The following is a 15,415-nucleotide window of genomic DNA, read 5'->3' on the forward strand; positions in this document are numbered from 1 at the left end:
GAATCTAAAATATAGTAGGTGCTCATTAAATATTTGTTGAATGAATTAATGATGCCAAATTGATATAAGAAAGGATATTCAAGCATAACTTTACCATGCACAGGGTTTTTCATCATTTCAAATTGCTGAACAAAATTCTCAAAGTTAAAAAACAAAAACAAACGTTACTACTTTGGAAGAGAATGTAGGCATTTAGAACAAACAAGGTGTAGAATTAGGGAATTTATACTAAAAATACCACCGAAGAGTGAGCACTTGGAGACAATCTACATGTATCCATATGTCACACATGTGCCTGGGCTTTGGTTGCTAGAAATAATTTCCCTGAATAATTTCTGGGGAGGGGATGTGTTTATAAATGCCCTCCTTGGCAGAGCACGGTGGCTCACGCCTGTAATCCCAGCTCTTTGGGAGGCAGAGGTGGGTGGATCACAAGGTTAGGACCATCCTGGCCAACATGGCGAAACCCCATCTCTACTAAAAATACAAAAATTAGCCAGGCATGGCGGCACTGTGCCTGTAGTCCCAGCTACCCGGGAGGCTGAGGCAGAATTGTTTAAACCCGGGAGGCAGAAACTGCAGTCACTGCAACCCAGCCTGGGCGACAGAGTGAGACTCCGTCTGAAAACAAACAAACAAAAAATGAAACAAACAAAAAATGCCCTCCTTGATCTGCTTGGCTCTGTGTTCCTCTCAGGATGTCGGTCGCTTGGCTTTCTTCCTTGCCAGAGGGGTATTAGGAGATGGTAGCTGAGTCCAGGGCTTTATAACCAAGGGAATAGGGAGAGGCAACCTCTTGGTGGTGAGGACTGGGCTGCAGCAGCAGTTTCCGGAACCTACTTTCTCATGACTGAACGTATGCAGGCTCTGGCTTCCCCAGTGGCTTCTTGGAGAAGTCAGGTAACGACTCATGGGAGATGAATTATTTATTCTTCTTCTGTGTCCTCCAACAGATTATTGAGACCCATACAGCCATTCCAGAGATGTTCTCATTTGATCAGGCAACCAGTTGTGTTTCTTTGAGAAGCTGTAGCCCCGATTCCTCCTTCTCTAGGATGGTACTCATCTTCCTCCCTCTCCCCACATACAATAAAAATGAGCTCTATGAGCGTTTTTTTAGGTTGTTTTCCGGGTAACCCAAGCTAGAGCCTAGAGAAGAGGGAAGTATTCTGAAACAACTCACTTTCAAAAGATTACATGAAACCACAGACATGTCTTAGGGTTCAAATCTTCTTTCATGTGCCTTGATTCAAAACTGTATATTTCTACTTCAATATAGTTAAGATATTAATCTGTAGCAAAAGTCAAATAACCATAAAATGAAAAACTGGTAGAACTTCAAGTGAAGACTGGAATAGTTGGAGATGAGTTGTTATAGTCAGAAAGACCCTTTTGTCAAATTCATTCATTCATTCAACAGAATGCCAAGTATTAATCTAAGTGCTAGAGACACAACAGTGAACAAGACATATGGATCCTTCTGAAAGGAGCTTAAAAACAATGTGGGGAGACAAATGATAAATACAAAAATACTTAATATTGGTCAGGCACAGTGGCTCACGCCTGTAATCCCAGCACTTTGGGAGGCCAAAGCGGGCAGATCACTTGAGGTCAGAAGTTCGAGACCAGCTTGGCCAACATGGCGAAACCCCATCTCTACTAAAAATACAAAAATTAGCCAGGTGTGGTGGCACGCACCTGTAATCCCAGCTGCTCGGGAGGCTGAGGCAGGAGAATTGCTGGAACCCGGGAGGCAGAGGTTGCAGTGAGCTGAGATCGTGCCACCGCACTCCAGCCTGGGTGACAAAAAGAGATTCCGTCTCAAAAAGAAAAAAAAAACAATATAATATCAAATAGTAATCAATGATTAGAAGAAAAATAAAGAAGAGAGCATAGAGAGTGATGAGACACTCTTTTAGGTAGCATCATCAGGAAAGGCTTCTCTGGGAAGGAAACTTAAGCAGAGATCAGAATGAGGGAGGTATCAGTGTAGAAGTCTGTGAAATAGCATCTACTTTAGCCACATATACTCATAGGTTGTTTGTCAGATTTGCTTTGAATTGAGAATAAATAAATAGAGAAGAGAAGAAGAAAAGTTTTTGCCTTTCTTTCTTCTTTTTTTTTTTTTTTTTGTCACAAAAACATCTAAGCCTAAATGTCTCCTAAATTCTTCTTTGTGGCTGGTTAGTCAATTTAGCCAAAGTTGAAGGTACTTCCTCCTTCTTGAATGCAAAATTACTTCTTTTTTTCTTTTTCTTTTTTTAATAGAGACGAGGTCTATGTTGCCCAGACTGGTCTTGAACTCCTGGCCTCAAGAGATCTGTCTGCCTCTGCTAACATGGTGAAACCCCGTTTCTACTAAAAATACAAAAAAAAAAAAAAAAATTGGCCAGGAGTGGTGGTGGACACCTGTAGTCCCAGCTACTCAGGAGGCTGAGGCAGGAGAATGGCATGAACCCAGGAGCAGAGTTTGGAGTGAGCTGAGATTGCACCACTGCACTCCAGCCTGGGCAACAGAGTGAGACTCCGTCTAAAAAAAAAAAAAAACATCTGCCTACCTCTGCTTCCCAAAGGGCTGGGATTACAGATGTGAGCCACTGCACCCTGCCCAAAATTACTTCTAGTCTTATTCTAGCCCTACACTCTGTCTAGTATTATTGCTATTTATTTGCACATCTCATATCCATTTAATATGGCATATGATTTTTCTTTTAAGAGGCAGAGGCTATGTTGCTCTGTTGCTATGTTGCCCAGGCTGGTCTCGAACTCCTGGGCTCAAGGGATCCTCCTGCCTTAGCCTGCCAAGTAGCTGGGACTACAGGCATGTGCCATGGTGCCTGACTAATGTGGTATATGTTTTGAAAGCAAAGTCTATATATTTTTAGCATTATAGTTCTTGAAATATCTAGTACAGTCCTGTCACAAAGTAAATACTTATTTGTTGAATTTAAATTTAGACAGAGTTTCACTCTTGTTGCCCAGGCTAGAGTGCAATGGCATGATTTCAGCTCACCACAACCTCCACCTCCAGGGTTCAAGCAATTCTCTTGCCTCAGCCTCCCGAATAGCTGGGATTACAGGCATGCAACACCATGCCCAGCTAATTTTGTATTTTTAGTAGAGATGGAGTTTTTCCATGTTGGTCAGGTTGGTCTTGAACTCCCGACCTCAGGTGATCCACCCTCCTCGGCCTCCCAAAATGCTGAGATTACAGACGTGAGCCACCGTGCCCAGCTGATTTTTAAAAAAATAAAATATCTGGACTCAGACAAGTTTACCTAACCTCTCAGAGCCTAAGTGTAAAATTGTTATTCCTGTAAAAATCAGAAATAATAATCATTTGACAGCATTTATTGGTACAAGAAAAGAGAACCGGGTGTGGTGGCTCATGCCTATAATCCCAGCACTTTGGGAGGCCGAGGTGGGCAGATCACTTGAACCAAAGAGTTTGAGACCAGCCTGGGCAACATGGTGAAACCCAGTCTCTACAAAAAATACAAAAGTTAGCTGGGCCTGGTGGTATGTGCCTCTAGTCCCAGCTACTCAGGAGGCTGAGGCAGGAGGATGCTTGAGCCTGGAAGGTTGAGGATGCAGTGAGCTGAGATCCAGCCTGCACTCCAGCCTGGGTGACAGAGTGAGACCCTGTCTCAAAAAATAAATAATAAAATAAATAAATTAATAATCTAGTACAGGACCAGATACATGGTAATATTTAATAAATTGTTGGTCATTCAATCAAGAAATTAAGCATTTTTAAAGGCTTGATCTGAAACCAGGTTATTTGTTCATGTAAAGAATGTGGTAGTTATTTGTTAATAGCATTTGTTGTTAGTTATTTCCCATAAGGAAATGATGATGTCATCACAAGATCTTTTCCTTAATCAGCTTTATTAAGGTATAAATTAATTATAATTACATATAATTAAATATAACTTACATGTAATTAAATTCACCAATTTTCAGTGTATAATTTTTGACAAATGCACACCGTAATCAGCATCACAATCAATATGTAGAATATTTCTCTCACTGTAAAAAGTTCCCTTGTACCTCTTTGAAAGCTATTTTCCCCTTCTACCCTCAGCCCCTGGCAACCACTGATTTGTTTTCTGCAAAAGATACTTTTTACTTTATAAGCAAATATTTATGAGGGCCTTCCATTTTTGTTTGTTTTTTTTGAGACGGAGTCTCACTCTGTCGCCCAGGCTGGAGTGCAGTGGCGCGATCTCTGCTCTCTGCAAGCTCCGCCTCCCGGGTTCACGCCATTGTCCAACCTCAGCCTCCTGAGCAGCTGGGACTACAGGCGCCAGCCACCACGCCCGGCTAATTTTTTTTTTTTTTTTTTTTTTTTTTTTTGAGACGGAGTCTCGCTCTGTCGCCCAGGCTGGAGTGCAGTGGCGCGATCTCGGCTCACTGCAAGCTCCGCCTCCCGGGTTCACGCCATTCTCCTGCCTCAGCCTCCCGAGTAGCTGGGACTACAGGCGCCCGCTACCACGCCCGGCTAATTTTTTGTATTTTTAGTAGAGACGGGGTTTCACCGTGTTAGCCAGGATGGTCTCGATCTCCTGACCTCGTGATCCGCCCGCCTCGGCCTCCCAAAGTGCTGGGATTACAGGCGTGAGCCACCGCGCCCGGCCTAATTTTTTGTATTTTTTAGTAGAGATAGGGTTTCACCATGCTAGCCAGGATGGTCTCGATCTCCTGACCTCGTGATTCGCCCGCATCGGCCTCCCAAAGTGCTGGCTCACGCCTTTACATGCCCGGTATGAGGGCCTTCTATTTAGAAGTCCTTGAGCTAGATAGATGCTTCATAGAATACAAAGATAAGTAAGACTCAATTTATGTCCTTAAATAGCTAAAAATCTAGTCTAGTCGTATGTAATTTTGAGATTACTCTGTCTACACATAATATGGGACTGAATTTCAATATGAATTATGCCCACTAAAGAAGAATAAGGAAGAAAAAATATTGCAAATGGTTCCTGAACTTTTAGAATAGTAAACAACAGATTCATGAGTGCCACTAATTAATTATAATTTATTTTAAAAGGCACAAATTTATGATTACAGGATTTCCAGGTAATTTTTAAAAAGTAAACTCTTTAAAATTAAGTAACATACATACAGGAAACAAAAGTCCAGAAATCCTAAGTGCACAGCTTGATCTTTTCAGATTATTTATGGCAACCTAGACCAGCACTGTGTGACCAATGCAGTAAAAAGACAACATCCTGAAGTCTTATGGTTTAGACAGAATAATTACATCACTGTAAGAAAGAAAGAGATAAGAGAATAATGTTCTGCAAAGGCTCACAAAGGATTGTGGGGATAAGTAGTGAGAAAATGGATGGCACATTAAAATTCATGAGGAAATGCCGTTTAACTTCTATGAATAACAAAGCGATTATTATGCAGGATCAGGTTTTTCTTTCATCATTACAGAAAGACACAAAATCATTATCGTGATCTGCCATATGTTTTTCCTTTGTTATCAGATGCTGGGACAGGCCTATTAAATGTTCTGTGTTACCCAGGGGAATGGTCAGGGCAGTGAGTAATGGTGGTCACGATGCATATAGTTTTCTATAGTCCTAATTGTCAGTGCATTTAGATCCGAGGAAAGGAACAAATTAAAAAGGGCAGAATGGCTGGGTGAGCACTTTCTTGTGATTGCAAAGAACTGGGTCTATTCTTACCCTTTCTGCCCCTTGCTTTATGCTTTACACCTGCCATTTCCAGACTGGACAAAGCTTTTGGTGGCGCCTTGGTCAATACAATGGGGACTACAATTAATTTAAAAAGGGGTAACGCATGCAAATCGCAGAAAAATATTAACACCAGGAGAAAAAACACAGTGTGGAAAAATAATCCTACAAAAATGTTTATAGTGGGGTCAAACATTTACCCACATTATAATTCCAATATATGCAAAGAAAATACTCCTTTTTAATTTCTATCATGGACCTAATTTTTCCTTGCAAGCTTCCACCTTGCTCTATAATAAGAGGAAAAAAACCAACCAAATGTTAAACTTGTCATTCCAGGCAACAATCTTTTTTTAGTTTAAATAGTTTATTTTGGCCCTGCATGGTGGCTTACTTCTCTATTTAATCCCAGTGCTTTGGGAGACCAAGGAAGGAAAATGGCTTGAGGCCAGGAGTTCAAGACCAGCCTGGGAAACATAGCAAGACCCCGTTTCTAGAAAAAATTTAAAAATTAGCTGGGTGTGGCAGTGCATACCTGTAGAACCAGCTATTCAGGAGGCCGAAGCAGGAGGATTTCTTGAGTCCAGGAGTTCGAGGCTGTAGTGAGCTATGATTGTGCCACTGCACTCCAGCCTGAGTGACTGAGACCCTGTCTCAAAAAATATAAATAAATAAATAAATAGTCACTTTTGAATAACACATTTTCTTTTGGTTAAATCCAGAATCTTTCACATTTCTTCCTGCTTCCCTCTGCTTCTGTTCAAAATAATGTCTAGCTGTACAGAGGGATTTGTGACCTAGGGTGGCAAGGAGAGGAAGGGCCTCAGATCTATGTGGGGGTCTCAGGATCAAATTTGTCTCTATACCAGAGTGCATGTTTAGGGGAGCCAGAGATCAACCCCCTTTTGCTCTTAGTGGCCTCTTCAGCTAGATCTAGAAACCAAATTGACACCAGGCAGATTAACAAGGGAAAAGCAAACAAATTGTATTAGTTCTACATGTACATGGGGGTATTCACAAGAGCATGAAGTCTGAATAAGTAGCCAAAGCAAGATGCTTTTGTATTTTTAGACAAAAAATGTTACATTTGAAAAGAAATGACAGGACAAAGAGTATCTGGCCAGGGGCAGTAAATTTTCTAGGGGAGTCACTCGAACATGTATGGAGGATGTAAAACAGGTGGAAGACAAGGGTTACTTCGTCAAGTACATTTATTCGATCCATTGCAGCCTCCAATTCTTTTTTTTTTTTTGAAATGGAGTCTCACTCTGCACCCCAGGCTGGAGTGCAGTGGTGCGATCTCACTCACTGTAACATCCTCCTCCAAGGTTCAAGCGATTCTCCTGCCTTAGCCTTCCAAGTAGCTGGGACTACAGGCGCCCACCACCACGCCCGGTTAATTTTTGTATTTTTAGTAGAGACGGGGTTTCATCATGTTGGCCAGGCTGGTCTTGAACTCCTGACCTCAGGCAATCTTCCCGCCTGTACCTCCCAAAGTGCTGGGATTACAGTCGTGAGCCACCCCGCCTGGCCTGCAGCCTCCAATTCTAAGTCTCTGGTGATAAGGGTTTGCTCGCCCTGGTATGCAGAGGGTGCCCCTCCCAGAGGCATCTGTATCTCTTGCTGCATGAAATTACAATTTCTCAACTGTTTTCAATTTCAAATAATTACTATACCAATCCGGAATATTTTGGGATGGCACATTCTTCACTCCTTCACATATCTCTGACTAAGTTATTTACATAGTAGAAATAAGTTCTCTATTATATCAGAAAAGTTGCAAAAGTAATTTATTTCTATTGTCTTTTATTTAATGTTTTTTATCTACCATGTATTTACTTTTTTTATACTTTCCTACCTTCTATTGAGTTACTGATTTATTTCTCACCCTTACTGACTTGAAAGTTATGTTAAAAAATTAACCTTTACTTATTATCGATTAAAAAGGAGTTTCTCTGATAAAAAAGTGGGGTTTCAGGTTTATAACGTAAAGCTTTATGTGATATAGAAAAAAGTATCAGTAAACAAAGCATGCTGTTTTCTTACAGGCTTACACAATTTTGAAATCAATCTTTTCCTCATTGTAATTACATAGAAGCTTAAAATTTTTTTAAGTTTGTTTTATCCATTTTTCCTTGTATACTTTACCTTTGGTGGCAAGTTCACAGTTACCAAGTATATTTTCTTCACAGTGGTAAAATTAACAAGAACTTACTTTTGCTTTTTTTATTTACAAGAACAATATCACTTCCTTTTACTGAATCAATGTTTACTCTTAAATTTGTAACATGCATGGCTCAACTTGGTCTAAGATACTGTCAGCCTCTTTTGAACAGTATACAATCTGAGAAACTTTATTCCTCCCATTCTTCCTGTTATTATAGTAATTTGGTTTCACCTTTTCAAAAACCCTCTCAACTTAGAGTATTAATTTATTTATTTTTATTTTTGTTTTATTTTTTATTTATTTATTTTTGAGATGGAGTCTCGCTCTTGTTGCTCAGGCTGGAGTGCAGTGGTGCGATCTCAGCTCACTGCAACCTCTGCCTCCCGGGCTCAAGCAATTCTCCTGCCTCAGCCTCCCGAGTAGCTGGGATTACAGGTGCACACCACCATGACCGGCTAATTTTTGTATTTTTGGTAGGACAGGGTTTCACCTTGTTGGCCAGGCTGGTCTCGAACTCCTGGCCTCAAGTGATCTGCCCGCCTCAGCCTCCCAAAGTGCAGGGATTACAGATGTGAACCACCGTGCCTGGCCTGAGTATTTATTATTATTGCTTTTATTTTGTTTTATTTTGACACAGGGTCTCTCTCTGTCACCCACACTGGACTGCAGTGGCATAATCACAGCTCACTGCAGCCTTGACTTCCTGGGCTTGAGCAGTCCTCTCACCTCAGCCTCCTGAGTAGCTGGGACCACAGGTATGTACCACCACCACATGGCACTAATTAAAAAAAAAATTTTTTTTGTAGAGCTGGATCTTGCTATGTTGCCCAGACTGGTCTCTTAACTCCTGGCCTCAAGCAATCCTCCTGCCTTGGGCTCCCAAAGTGTTGAGATTACAGGCATGAGCCATTGTGCCTGGTCTATTATTGCTTTTTAACAGTTAATATTAATATAGATTTACCAGTATTTTTACTAACTTCTCTGTTCACCATTAGTACTTACAGCGGGTCCTTTCTCCTGGGTTTAATTTCTTTTCTTTCTTTCTCTTTCTTTCTTTCTCTTTCTTTCTCTGTCTCTCTCTCCTTTCTTTCTTTCTTTCTTTCTTTCTTTCTCTCTCTCTCTCTCTCTCTTTCTCTCTCTCTCTTTCTTTCGCAGGCAGAGTGGGCCTGGTGCAGCAGGGCTGACCACCAGTTTACTTTCTTTCATTTTAAGTGTATATTTGAGTTTTTTTTTTTTTTTGAGACAGAGTCTCGCTCTGCCGCCCAGGCTGGAGTACAGTGGCGCGATCTCGGCTCACTGCAAGCTCCGCCTCCCGGGTTCACGCCATTCTCCCGCCTCAACCTCCCGAGTAGCTGGGACTACAGGCGCCCGCCACCATGCCCGGCTAATTTTTTTTTGTATTTTTTAGTAGAGACGGGGTTTCACCGTGTTAGCCAGGATGGTCTCGATCTCCTGACCTCGTGATCCGCCCGCCTCGGCCTTCCAAAGTGCTGGGATTACAGGCGTGAGCCATCGTGCCCAGCCAGGAAATCTTTTTAATTCTGTTGCTTTTAAGATTTTCTCTAGGCCGGGCGCGGTGGCTCACGCCTGTAATCCCAGCACTTTGGAAGGCCGACGCGGGCGGATCACGAGGTCAGGAGATCGAGACCATCCTGGCTAACACGGTGAAACCCCGTCTCTACTAAAAAATACAAAAAAAAACAAAAAAAAATTAGCCGGGCATGGTGGCGGGCGCCTGTAGTCCCAGCTACTGGGGAGGCTGAGGCGGGAGAATGGCATGAACCCGGGAGGCGGAGCTTGCAGTGAGCCGAGATCGTGCCACTGCACTCCAGCACTCCAGCCTGGGCCACAGAGCGAGACTCCGTCTAAAAAAAAAAAAAAAAAAAAAATTAGCCGGGCTTGGTGGCGGGCACCTGTAGTCAGTCCCAGCTACTCAGGAGGCTGAGGCAGGAGAATAGCCTGAACCAGGGAGGCACAGCTTGCCGTGAGCCGAGATCACACCACTGTACTCCAGCCTGGGCGACAGAGCGAGACTCCGTCTCAAAAAAAAAAAAAAAAAAAAAGAATTTCTCTCTTTCCAGCGTGGTCCATGTTTCATTTTGGTCAGGTGTATATGGTTTTTAATTTTTCCTGTCTGGGGCTCAGTGATTATCTACTCAAATATTGCTTCTTTCCTATTCAAATAGACATTTTCCATTACTCTGGAACTCCTTTTAGACATCTATTGAGGCTTCCCATCCCATCCTCCATTTCCTCACAGGATACTGTACCCACAGAATAGCTTTGCATTTTCTCGGGAATTTGCATTCCCTCTTCATTTCTGGCATCTGAAGATTCTTATATTTTATCAAGCATATCTATATTTTTGTTGCATCAGATGAGACTGGATCATCCAGATTTAACTCACCAGACTGCTTGTAGTCCCATGCAGCAAAAAAGGTAAAATTTCTGTCTAATTTACAATTAAATGAAGAGGTATAGCTAACTTAATATGTAAAGTAAAAATTATGCATCTGTGCAAAGTCTTAGAATTATGAATTAAAATGTCAGCATTTTGGTAATCCCTAGTGTCTAGACTGTTTCCTTTTTGTGTGTGTGCTTACTTTATAATGAGATTGTAAACCCAGTGGCATTGGGTAAACCTTAGAGGTATCTTGCAAGAATTCTGTTTAATTTTGCTTTATTGAACTTTATGTACTAGAAGGGAAGCACCAAAAATGAAATTTTAGATAAAAGCCTACTATTGAAGCAATTGTCTATATTTAATACATAGAAATAAAGTTAGTGAAACATCAATATGAAGCCCATAAACAGTTGGCGGAAAAAGCAATGGCCTAGAGATTTGGGAAGCTGTACCCTAGACTTTGCTCTGCCTCTATGCTGTATGACCTTGGGCAAGTCATTGAAGATCTTAAAGTCTTGGTTTCTTCATCTCTACAAAGTGGGGATGGCAGTCTCTATAGTTTAAAATTGCATTATTCTAGATACTGCAGAGATAGACAGTGTCATTTGAAAATGTCTTAAAATCCTGATACTTCTAATGGAATAAAATGAAAGGGATAAAAACCAAGACATGGCCAGGTGCAGTGGCTCACGCCTGTAATCCCAGCACTTTGGGAGGCCAAGGCAGGTGGATCACCTGAGGTCAGGAGTTCAAGACCAGCCTGGCCAACATGGTCAAACCCCATCTCTGTTAAAAATACAAAAATTAGCTGGAGATGGTGGCGGGGCGCCTGTAATCCCAGCTACTTGGGAGGCTGAGGCAGAAAGAATTGCTTAACACCCAGGAGGCAGAGGTTGCAGTGAGCTGAGATGGTATCACTGCACTCCAGCCTGGGTGATAGAGTGAGGCTGTGCCTTGAAAAAAAAAAAAAAGAACCAACATCATACAAATTGTTCCTTTTAAATAGGGTGTAATGTTTGGAAAATAAAGTAAAAAAAAAAAAAATCAACCAAAAAAAGTTGAAGAAACTCTCAGACAAGACCTATTTCAGATTTTAATTGTAAATTTTAAGAGTGTAAGTCCCTTCTGGCCCAGCACGGTGGCTCATGCCTGTAATCCCAGCACTTTGGGAGGCCGAAGTAGGTGGATCATGAGGTCAGGAGATCAAGACCATCCTGGCTAATATGGTGAAACCCCATCTCTACTAAAAAAATACAAAAAAATTAGCCGGGCGTGGTGGCAGGCGCCTGTAGTCCCAGCTACTTGGGAGGCTGAGGCAGGAGAATGGTGTGAACCTGGGAGGTGGAGCTTGCAGTGAGCAGAGATCATGCCACTGCACTCCAGCCTGGACGACAGAGCAAGACTCCGTCTCAAAAAAAAAAAAAAAAGAGTGTAAGTCTCTTCCTTGGCTAAAATTTTCACTTATGGAAAAAAATGGTGCTAGAACAATTGTGTGTGTGTGTGTGTGTATATATAGGTGTGTGTATGTATGTGTGTGTGTATACCTTGACCCATACCTTGTGCCATGTAAAAACATCAACTCAACTAAACATGGATTGCAAATCTCAATGTAAGATTCTATAACTATGAAAATACTTGAAGAAAACATTGGCCAGGTGCAGTGACTAATGCCTGTAATCTCATCACTTCGAGGCTGAGGTGGGAAGATCCATTGAGCCCAGGAGTTTGAGACCAGCCTAGGCAATGTGAAAAAAATAAACAGTCTCTACAAAAAAGAGTACAAAAATTAGCCAAGCAAGAGGGGAGGGATAGCATTAGGAGATATACCTAATGTAAATGATGAGTTAATGGGTGCAGCACACCAACATGGCACATGTATACATATGTAACAAACTTGCACGTTGTGCACATGTACCCTAGAACTTAAAGTATAATAAAATAATAATAATTTTAAAAAAATTAGCCAAGCATGGTGGCACATGCCTGTAGTTCCAGTTTCTCAGGAGGCTGAAGTGGGAGGTTCACTGAGCCCAGAAGTTCGAGGCTTCATTGAAGTGTGATCGTGCCACTGCATTCCAGCCTGGAAGACAGAGAGAGATCTTGTCTCAAAAAAAGAAAAATTAAAAATAAATAAAGGAATAAATAAGAAAATATATGAAAACATCTTTGTGACATTGGATTAGGCAAAGATTTCTAAGATACCACACCAAAAGCACAATTTATAAAAGGAAAAAAATTGGTAAATTGAACTTTATCAAAATTAAGAACTTTTTGAAAGACACAATTAAGAAAATTAAAAGACAAGACATAGACTAGGCCAAAGTATTTGCAAAGCATATATCTGACAAAGGACTAGTATTCAAAATGCATAAAGAACTCTCAAAACTCAGTAAGATAATAAGCAACCCTTCCCACACACATACAAGTGGGCAAACGTTTTGAACACACACTTTATGAAAAAGTTGTATGGACTACAAATCAATACCTTTTGTAAAAATATGTTTGATATTGTCATAGAGGTATGCAAATTAAAACTGTAATAAGATACTGTTATCAGTGGAAGGTAGTCCAAGCTACCAGTGGCAAATCCGTATGGGTCTACGGCAACCTCAGTTCTTGCCTCCTCAGAACAAATAATTCCACTGAGGGGCATAAGGCAGAAAAAAAGATCAAGTTTCAGAGTAGGAGTGGAAGTTTATTAAAAAGCTTTAGAGCAGGAAAGAAAGGAAAGTACACTTGGAAGAGACCCAAACGGGCACCAAGAAGGTCAAGTGCGACATTTAACCTTGATCTTAGAACTTTATTTTATTTTATTTTATTTTATTTTTGAGATAGAGTTTTGCTGTGTCACTAGGCTGGAGTGCAGTGGCAGGATATTGGCTCACTGCAACCTCCGCCTTCCATGTTCAAGCGATTCTCCTGCCTCAGCCTCCCAAGTAGATGGGACTACAGGTGTGAGCCAACATGCCCAGCTAATTTTTGTATTTTTAGTAGAGACGGGGTTTCACTATGTTGGCCAGGACGGTCTCGATCTCTTGACCTCGTGATCTGCCCGCCTCAGCCTCCCAAAGTGCTGGGATTACACGCATTAGCCACCGTCCCAGGCCAATCCTAGAACTTTATAGACTGGCCCACTTCTGGTGTCTAGTACCCCTTTCCCATGATATTTCCCTTAGGGTGGGCTGCCCGCAGGCGCAATACCCTCTATATGCTTGGGAGGTGAGCACGCACAGTGTGTTTAGGAAGCTGTAGGCGTGCCCATCCGAAGCTTTCTTTCCTTTTCCAGTGGAGTGCCCAGGAAGGTCATACTCCGTCATTTTGTTTCCCAATGTGCATGCCTGTGAAGTTGCCTCTCCCTGGTGTCTGCATTCAACTAACCTTTTAGAGCAACAGGTGTAAACCATCAGGAAATGGCCTCTCCCTGGCAATTTATCAGCCTCTCATCAACAATATTGATGATGAATGATTTAATGACTGGTAACTGGCTCTGTGATAATTACTCAAATCTCAATATCTGGACACTCAAAAAGAACGAGAAGAAATTGTGATGATGATATGATATCTTTTACTTTTGGACTGAAAGTTAGGAATTTCTCTAAGTTTTATGATATGGCCATGCCATCTAATTATGCCAATATGTCACTGCTGCCAATTTGTCACTTTTAGAGAGGCAATATGATAATTGCCGAACCATTTCCTGACATTCCTGGTGAGTGGGGAGAGCTCTCTCCTGCTCTGCTCATGCCTGTCTAACTACCTGTAACAATACCATTATCTCCTATTAGAATGGCTCAAACAAACGAACAAACACTGACAATATCAAGTCCTAGCAAGGATGCAGAGCAACTGGAATTTTCATACATGGCTGATCGAAGTGCAAAATGGTCCAGCTACTTTGGAAAAACAGTTTGGCAGTTTCTTATAAACATATATTTATCTTTGACCCAGCAATTCCACTCCTACGTATTTACCCTAGAGAAATGAAAACTTTGTCACTTAAAAACCTGTATATGAATGTTTATAGTGAATTTACACATAATCACCCAAAACTGGAAACAACATAGATGTCTCTCAACTACTGAATTAATAAGTAAATTGTGGTACATCCATACAATGGAATACCACTTAATAATAAAAAGGATTAAACTATTGATATACACTACAACATGGATGAATCTCAAAGCAATAATGCTGAAGATAAAAGAAGGCAGACCAAAGAAGGAGTACATGCTATACAATTTCATTCATATGACATTTCGGGAGATGCTAAACTATACAGACAGAAAACAAATTAGTGGTTTTGAGGGCCTGGAGGTAAAGGAAGGAGCTGACCATAAAGGGATACAAGGGAATTTGTTAAAGTTATGAAACCATTTTTTATCTTATATTTATAGTGGTGGTTACACAACCATATGCACTTGTCAAAACTGGTAAAACTCAAAAAACTGTAACCCTTTTCCAGGGTTTTCCTTTTCCAGAACACATTATGAAAAAGCACCCAGTTGTGCCGGGCGTGGTGGCTCATGCCTGTAATCCCAGCACTTTGGGAGGCCAATCACAAGATTAGGAGATCGAGACCATCCTGGCTAACACGGTGAAACCCCGTCTCTACTAAAAATACAAAAAATTAGCCAGGCGTGGCGGCGGGCGCCTGTAGTCCCAGCTACTCGGGAGGCTGAGGCAGGAGAATGGTGTGAACCCGGGAGGCGGAGCTTGCAGTGAGCAGAGATCGGGCCACAGCACTCCAGCCTGGGCGACACAGCGAGACTCCGTCTCAAAAAAAAAAAAAAAAAAAAAAAGATAAAGATAAAGAAAAAGCACCCAGTTGTAACTGCTGGAGTTTTTATTGTTTCAGAAAAGTTCAAGGGACCGGGCGCGGTGGCTCAGGCCTGTAATCCCAGCACTTTGGGAGGCCAAGGCGGGCAGATCACAAAGTCAAGAGATCGAGCCCATCCTGGCCAACATGGTGAAACCCCATCTCTACTAAAAATACAAAAATTAGCTGGGCATGGTGGCGCACGCCTGTAATCCCAGCCACTAAAGTGGCTGAGGCAGGAGAATCGCTTGAACCCGGGAGCTGAGATCGCCCCACCGCACTCCAGCCTGGGCGACAGAGGGAGACTCCATCTCCAAAAAAAA

Source organism: Pan troglodytes, chromosome 19 (assembly GCF_028858775.2).
Source record: "Pan troglodytes isolate AG18354 chromosome 19, NHGRI_mPanTro3-v2.0_pri, whole genome shotgun sequence".
Lineage (NCBI taxonomy): Eukaryota > Metazoa > Chordata > Mammalia > Primates > Hominidae > Pan > Pan troglodytes.